Genomic DNA, 9,341 nt, shown 5'->3' on the forward strand with positions numbered 1-9,341 from the left:
GTAGACAGTGTGCCATGAGCTGGTAAATTATTGCTAGGTCTGTGCATACTAACTTGATGGACACCCAAGAGGCTGTGAAATACTCAGTACCAAGTGGAAAATGCCCAGAATGTGCTGTAGAGTTGATTGAGAATCCTTATGGATACATATTCCTAGAAGCATTGATTTTTCTATAATGATGCACTCACTGGCATGACTCAGAATGGAAGTGCTAGACTGGAGAACAATTCATCAAAAAATATACATACACAAACCCCGAATTTAGACTTGAAGAAATTTGATACATGATAAAATGTTTAATGTTCTACAGTAGTATGGTAGGCCTACTATATCATACTTGTTCAACAATAAGACATAATGATGTGGCTAATTCTCCCCACCAACTGAGAAAAACATTTAGATTTAAGACAAAGGACAATTTTTCTCTTTGCAAAATGTATGTTGTCGTTTACCCAGTGGAGTGCAGCGGAAGCTCTTAACGCAGAACGTACGCAAGCATAGCCTGCTAGTTTGAGCTATAAAGTTTGGCCTAAAAGCATCCGCTGCCTCTATAGCCCTAGTTAAACATTAATGGGTTTCTCAGGGCTCAGAAATACTCCAGGATGGAGGACTGACGACCTGGTTAGAACGTCACACAGTATTTGACAGCACAACATAATGCGTATCAATATTTACTGTAGTCAGTGTTAGATCAGTACCTTGCTTTGTGATGGAAGGTTACCAGGGACAATATCTGTATGTATTACAAAATATTAAAGGAGATGAGAAAAGCCCTTGGACAAATAAAATGGCCAATCCTCTTTCAATTAGCATTTCAGATTCAGCATGACCTGAAATCCCCACTCTGCTGTTTCTGTGACAGCATTAACTGTTTTGTTTATACATGTAATGAATGGGCTTTAATGTGCTTACCTCAGTTCTGACGCAGGACCCTAGCATATCCAACAGTCACAACAATAGCTATGAGGTTTGATCTGTTCTCAGATCCTGTGTGGGGGCAGATAATGTTCAACGCTTTTGTATTCAGTGTTGACCCAGCTGCGAAATTCCGTAATAAATGGAAATTACTGGGGGTTCCCTTGGCTGGCCATCCACTGATAGGCCTCTATGGGATTCCCATTGATGTGGTCTGCCTTGAACACAGCGAACAGAGGCACTGGTCACAGTGATTCTCAATTTCTCTCTAGTGCTGCCCATCTTAAAAATGTCTTGCCTTACTTTGGGGAGCACCATAGAATAAATAATATTGCACTGAAGAAAGCTTCAATAGTCTATTAGGCATAAAAGCACCTTATAATATCACCAGGGAATTACAGAATTGTTGTAGTTCTGCAGTCATTAGCCACTGTATGCTAGGATAAAATACTAAGCTGGGCCATGAGAGTGAGTTATTTGTGTTAATGTGTGTTTTGTTGGATGTCTGATGTAAGATCGAGCATTGCGATAGTTCAGGCAGGCATGGCAATCAGGCGGTCTTCATGCTCACCTCACTCTATATCTTCCTTCATTCTCATTTGCTAACAAGATAATTCATACATAGCCTAGCAGCCAGGCGGTTCGCCACATCCAGCTCACTCAACTCACCAACACATACTCCCTCAATCTGATGGTTCATTTAGGTGCTCTTTTGAACCAGAAGACTGTTCACTCTTCATACTTCATGCTCAGCATTGGTCACAGCTCTGTTCCTGCAGCTGTCTGTGATCAAACCCCCTCCACCTCCCCAACCTCCCCCTGTGCCATCTCATTTAAATGTATGATTCTGTGGATTGTATGATATCTGCGTATCTTAGCTTATGCCCCTGAAGGCCCTTTACATGTATGATTCTATGGAGTGAAGTTATCCATGTATCGTAACTTATGCCCTTGAAGGGTTCAATGTTATGTTCATGCAACAACTCTGTATTTTAGGCTCTGCTTCAGGGGGGTTAGTGATCTCAGATTCTGTGTTATGCTTGCCACAGATAATCTGCAGTATCACAGGAGCAGAGTCACATCGCCACACTGAATACAATATCATTGCAATAAATGGTCAATCCTGATGAAAGTGTTTGACTGAAGCTTCATTTAGGTTTGAGTGTAGTTAGGGATTATTTATTCGATTTGATTTTGTCTCTGTGGTTGTTTCCATTCTGTTTTCTTTGTAAGGGGTTTTTGTGTGCTCTTATTTTGATATCTTGTTTGGTTGTTAAGCATGTGGCATTGGGTCAATTATATTTTTGTAATGCTTCTAATAAAGAAACAGCTTCAATTGTTAAAAACCACAACCCAAGTCAGAAATCTTGGTATAATCATGGACTCATAGACATGAATTTCAAAGGCCACATTTAAGAAATTACAAAGTCAGCCTACTATCACCTTAAGAATATATCAAAGATTAAAGGACCTAAACTGGAAAAAAACTTGTTCATCTTCCGTAGACTCGAAGGTAACAGTGTCTTAACAGGTCTCACTAAAACATTTTGTTGATTCAGAACACTGGTGCTTGAGACCTTACTAATACAGTACCAAGAGAGATCATATCATATCACTCCACTTTACACTGGCTCCTTGTCTGTTAAATAATTGATTTCAAACTACTACTGTTGGTTTATGTCCAAAATACATTTCTGATCTTGTGCCGGCATCATGAACCATCCAGACTTCTCATTTCATCTGGGACCCAGAGTAAGAACTAAATGTGGAGAAGCAGCACTCCGTTTTTATGCACCACATATCTGGAACAAACTCTCAGGAAACTGCAAGTCTACTGCAACTCTCAGTTCTTTTAAACTGAAGCTGAAGACCTTTCTGTTTGATGCTGTCTTTTAGTTTTTTGGGGGGTGTTTTGTTTGGGTAATCTTTCTGCACTGCAATTATATTGTTAGGCTATCGTTCTGATTTATTTTAGCTTGTTTTTGTAAATGTCCTTTTATGATGTGTTTCTTTTGCACTTGGTCTTAATGCTCTGTCTTAATGTTGTGATGCTAAGCACTTTGAAATGCCTTGTTGTTGAAATATGCAATACAAATTAACGTGCTTTTCCTCGCCTTGCCATATCATCCTACAACGGAGACTGAGTGAAGCACTAAAGCCTTGTATTTGTACAGTTACAGTATGAATGTAATTTAAGCCTATCCTTACTGCTTTGAATTACATTTTTATTTTTTATTTGCTCCCAATTCTGTTTTACACCACCAGGGTTGCAGCTGAAAGAGTACGGCTAAAACTGTCATAAGATTGTCTTAAGAATATATCTAAGAAACACATTCATTTAAGGGAATAGACAAATTCACAGAATTGTTGCCAGCTGTCCTTCCTACATTTGGCAGCTAGATTGTATGTTTAAATTGGTTGTATTAATATTATATAGTTTGTCATTATTGTTTTGTTTGTGTAATATGCAACTCTGTTGCCAGAGGAATTGTCCCTGTTTGTGGTTGGTCGTTTGTGACAAATGCCGCCCATTTTCAACTTCCCCTTTTTATCTAGCTCATGGCTAGATTGGGGAATAATGGGTTGACTTACCGAGTCGATAACCACCTTTGTGTGACCACTTAGCGTGATTATGGTTGTAGGGTTAACAAAGTCAGATAAGGGAAAGATATATCCTGGGTATGCTGAACTTTACAAGCCCCAGGAGTTAAGTGTTTATAACTTCAAGACAACATGACTCACTCTCATGGTGTTTATATCTTCATATTAGACAACGATTCACTGTAAAAGTGCTTATACTGTAACTTCATAAGACAACAACCACCTGAGGATAGATTTCAGCACCATGGACAGCGCATAGCCCTCTGCCAGCTGATTGAGGGGATATACTGTACAGTATGTACAGTATATGTACAGTATATTCATAATCCTGTTGAGGCCTCTACAATAAGTGCAGCCTACAGGGGCCCATTGGGCCCACACACATACACACACACACACACACACACACACACACACACACACACACACACACACACACACACACACACACACACACACACACACACACACACACACACACACACACACACACACACACACACACACACACACACACACACAAAGAATAATAATATTGTCCGACCGATATATCAGTTGGGCTCTAGTCACTACAGATATATTAGTACTCCTCCCTGTGTTCATGAAAAAGAGAATAGAAACAATGTGTTCATGCCAACAAATGAACACTATCCCCTTCCTCTTCCTCATCTGTCTTCTACTTTAGAGCTGCCTACGTAAAGGGGGACATTCAAAGCTTTCCTTATCTCAATTTCTGTTTTGCCAGGCTGTCAAATGGTCTAGCATGCCAAAACATGATAAAATGGGGGCATTATGACCAAGTCTGACCATTGTAGTCTCTTGCCTATGAGGCAACATACATCTAAAGTTCCATTCTCTCATGTTTACATAATTATTGTGAGGCATGTTGTGGACATCAAGGAGTGAAAACAGTGACTGGAAGTGTGATTTGTACAAAATTCCCAGAGTACAATGCATTAACACTTCCTTTCCTAATAAATAGTGTTAAGCTGTCATTACATTGCAAGGACAAAATATCTGTTGTCAAACTCAGATTTATTACAACATTGCATGCTGAAAATAATTGTTTCAGAACAGATGTCTTTGCTTTGGTTATGGGCAGAAATTTGCAGTGATATTGTAAAAGGGGGTTGAGTCCGTCGACTGCATATAGTTTTGTGATACGGGAGGGAATTGTTTTTCAGAGATAGCAACCAAAATGTGTCTATTTCCCTATCCAGTTGACCACCCACCGAGAAAATCCAGAATGCAGACCATATGACCTGAACTCTAACTTAATCACTTCTTTCAAATGTCCTTATTAAGAAAAGTAATAATAATGCCATGAAGCTGCATTGAGAGTGGGGCTAGTTTACAGCCATGAAATCACTGTTTACGGGCCACAAAGTCAAGGTGACGTTTACCTTCAGTCATTGGATAGTAATGAGGGTACAGTGTATTAATGACACATTTGTGATGTCCCATTGTATATAACCTCTTGTGTAGAGAGGCCATCTGAGAAAGCATGTCACTGAACACACGCACATACTACATAGGTGATACATTTTGCATGTTCAAATAGGATTTGCTGCTTTGTGAGTCATGGGACAGAATGATGCTTGAGTGTAGGGTCAGCCGAAGGGTTAGAAGAAAATATTTTCATGGAACAGCTCATTCCTCACTTGTTTTATGACTTTATTACTCAGGACAGATGGACTAAATACATCAATCATCATTGTTTTGTCTAGCGACACGGCAACAGCTCAATCCATTCATAAAATCTTGTTGCACTCTAGTCTGTTTGAAAAGGAAATCTATAATCCATGTTTGCCAATAGATTTAACAATAATGCTCATTCATATAATGCAGAAACTATTGCATTTTACATGTACATACATATACAGTATATATTTTTTTCCAATGACCTTCACAGCCTATTCTAGACCAAGGAGCTGTGCTGCATGAATCATGTTCTGTCTGCACGTAGTTGACACACCACCCTGTCCATGCACCTGTCTGATCTTACACGGCCCACTCAATCACCTCAACCAGTGTATGGAGCTGAGGCCAAGCGTGGCCTGCTGTGTACATAACAACCAAACAAACTGTAGGTTGGACTTCCTCAAATCTGATCAAACGTATATAAACAGAACAGTGAGGTGCTTGAACTCGCTTGACTCTGCATTGTTTCACTGTAGCTCTCAACATTCTGTAGAAAGCCTTTTTTCGAGTGTTGTACGTGGCAGGAGTTCTTGGCTATGCAATACTGCAAGATTGGCTGATGAGCATTTAAGTCCTGACAGCTAGGTAGAGGGTAAAAGGTCTTTGTATGTTTTATTATGTAACTACTGTATACTGTCAGTCCCATGATGTCTCTGCTACACTGTGGAGCAGGTGTCTGGTGCTGGCTGGGTTAATTACATTAGGCCTACATGGAGTTACACAATATTGTCTAAATAGCCATTAGGCACTGGGTAAACAGTCTGCAGCTCATGTCTGACGTGGCTAACACGTGTGATTTGACTGGCTGGTTGACTCTGGGCTACAGATGGGTTATTCATTTGAGTTTACTGCTACTAAAATGTTAGCATCTGTATGTTAGCAAGTGTTAGTTTTGATTTAGTTATTATGTGTATAATGCTTAATCTTGGAGTTGTATTACTTAAAAAAAACAAAAAACATTTAAGATTAATATTCAGCAGTACATAAGCACACATTAAAGACGAAGACAAACGTCTATGAAAGAGCAGCAAGAGAGACATTGGGCCAGTTGTGGATAAATGGTCTTTTTCCAGTTTTTTTCCTCCAGTCCCCATCCCCCCATCCCCCCCCCTGTGTGCCAGTAGCTCTCGTGCACTCCCATGGCAACGACACCCAGCTCTGGGAGAAACCATGGAGATTCTGCCTTTCATGTGCGAGATCCTTTTATTCTGACACATACGTAGTTAGAGGCCCATCATTTTCTATTTGATTCAGACACATCTAAACCCCAGGCATTCGGTTGCCTGTGTCCACTGTCCAGCCAGCTGTCAGCACATAATATGCAACTAATTCAGCAACTTCACAGTCTACTGTTGAAGTTGTAGGCCTGAGTTCTTCATGACGCTGTATTGTACGCATACATGTAAACTGTTCAATTCCAAAACAGAAATTGTATCCATAATCCAATAGAACAAAAGTAGTACAGTGAGCCTACTCTAAAATACAAAGGATTTTCGAAATGGGGTCTAAATCACCAAAAAACGTATGTATTTTGGTTTACATTTTGTGTGTTCAATAATTATCACATTTTCTCTGTCTCTGGAACAAAAACATCACTACAGTACACCTACACTGAAAAACATTATGGTGAACTTTTTTCATCAGACGGTCATCCTTTGTTTCTGCATGTAGTCCACACATGATCTGGTGCTTGATCAAATTTCCTGAGAGGCACAGGCGGTGAGACACATCTAGGTCTGTCTGTGTCATTTTGAATGTCCTACTTCCTATGATCCACTTGCACAACTGGCATCCAAACCACATAGGAACTTACAGCTCCCATGTCCTTGGCGTTGTTTGTCTTTGGATTTGAGATGTCGTAAAGGGCCTGGAAAGCAAACACAAATTGTGCATCTGGTGACCTAACCCTAACCCTAATTGACTTATATCACATTTGATAAATGAATCCATTACAATTCCTGCAATTTTTGTTTTAGCTTTTTTCGTTTATGTAATGCAGAATGTGTCCTGCTTTCTAGTTTGAGGCATTAGTGAACCCCAATGCCCAAATTACTGTAAGCCATCAGAGAAATAGAGTGTCTAAAATAAAAGGCCCTTGAGCGTGTTCTTCCAAAAGAACAGCCTCTATGGCTCATTGATTTGAATTGCACTGAATTTTTTTTATCAGCCCCTACCTGACTATTACATAACCTCTACAGTATCTCAGATGCTATGAAAATGTGTTGATGATGGTCTGTAGCAGTGGTGGACAGTAACTAAGCAAATTGACTTGAATAATTTTCATTATTATTGATATTTTTGGGAAATCTGTGTAATTTGTACTTTTGAATACTTAAGTACTTTGAAAAGCATGTACTTTTGAATATACATATTTTTAAAGTAAGTACTCCAATACAAATTTGACAGAGCAACTTTCACTTGCAGTTGAGTAACATTTTACCAGGAGTATCTATATTTTGACTCAAGTACTGGGGTTGTGTAGGCTACTTTGTCCAACACTGGTCTGTAGTCAGGTGTTATTGCATCTACTCACTGCACTTTAAACATTGGTATTTTTGTAGTTGAGAGCTGTGAGCCTTTTAGTTGTTTGTTTAGAGGTATATTCTGTGTGTTGGGGTGATATCACTTATAATAGACAGAATTAAATGTAGATGCTTTACAAGTTTTACAAAGAGTGCTCTTAACATCAGTAACTTTGATCTAATAATGGATGTTTGGAGAAAGACAATGTGTTTTAATGCCTCAAATAAACTGCATAAAGCATTTTAATTTAATTGTGTACTTTAATTTTTTTTATCGTATACAAATTAATATCTGAAATGGCACATAATCTCTTGTCTATTGTGGAACATCTAAGTCACGGACTTGGAAAATCAATTCATACTCATAGTTCACAAGTCAATATACAAATCATAAAAAGGATCCGAGATAAGACAAAGCACCTGAAAGTAGGCTATAGATAACAAATGGTCCACAGTCATGCTGTTCAAACATGGAAACTAGGTGATGGATCTGTGTTTGCCATTTTGGTTTGCAAGGCACTAGGGCAGAATTAATTGTGATGTCATGGTCTTCTACAGTATAGTAATTCTATGTCACAAAGTAAAATTGTTACCTCACTGTGGCTCTAAAAAAATAAATACATCTAAAATCATAATATGAAGGGCTGAGGGTTGTCAGAACTAGCAGAAAACCCATCATTTAAAAAATCGTATTTTTAATGGATGAGACACGGATTCCACCATGTATTTTGTCTGACACATTACGCTCTTTCTCCACCCACACACAGTGCTTTGTGAAAGCAGAGAGATGGTTGTATGTGTGGGTGAACCATGCTAATGAGAGTGAGAAGTGTAGTCAAAACACAAGTAACTGTTGGAGGAATACTAAGGAGTGTTAATGCCATTTCACAAGCTCTTTGTTTTAGGGCAGGCTAAGCAGAAAAGAGCCTCAAACTGCCATTTGGTGTAAGAGTGCAAGCTATGCCTTTGTTGCGTCAAGTTAACATTGGGGAATTTTACACATTGACATTTTAATATCAACTAGGATTTTAAATTGTTGGTAAATCAAGAGATGTGCAGATGTCAATACAGCTACATTAAATTCGGAATCAAATGCAGTTGTCTGACCGTTTTCTTTTATGAAGACATTACAGAAATCAATTCTGAATATTAATTTTTGATGAAGATGAAGTCTTGCTGACACTGACTCCTTTAATTCTTGACATATTCTTAAGGTGATAGTAGTCTAACTTTGACATTGTGTTAATGTGGCTGTCAAACAAACTTCAGGCCATGAATGACTACACACCAAGTGTTTTATAGGTTGTGGTTTTACCATCATTACAGCGTCTGTCTATGGTCTAGATTAGAACAATGGTTCTCAACCTTTTCAGGCCGGGAACCCCCAATATAATCATATTTGAACTGGGGAGTCTGGGGACCCCCAAAAATAATTATATTTGAACTGGGGATCCCCTTAAAATAATCATATTTGAACTGGGGACCCCCCAAAATAATCATAATTGAACCGACAAACTGACAAGCAATTGTAGTTGAGGCATTACATTTAGTTTGACTTGGTTTCACAGACATTGTGAAAATAGCTGATCAATAAGCTCACAC

This window comes from Gymnoscopelus braueri (genome assembly GCF_963280865.1).
Source record: "Gymnoscopelus braueri genome assembly, chromosome: 9".
Lineage (NCBI taxonomy): Eukaryota > Metazoa > Chordata > Actinopteri > Myctophiformes > Myctophidae > Gymnoscopelus > Gymnoscopelus braueri.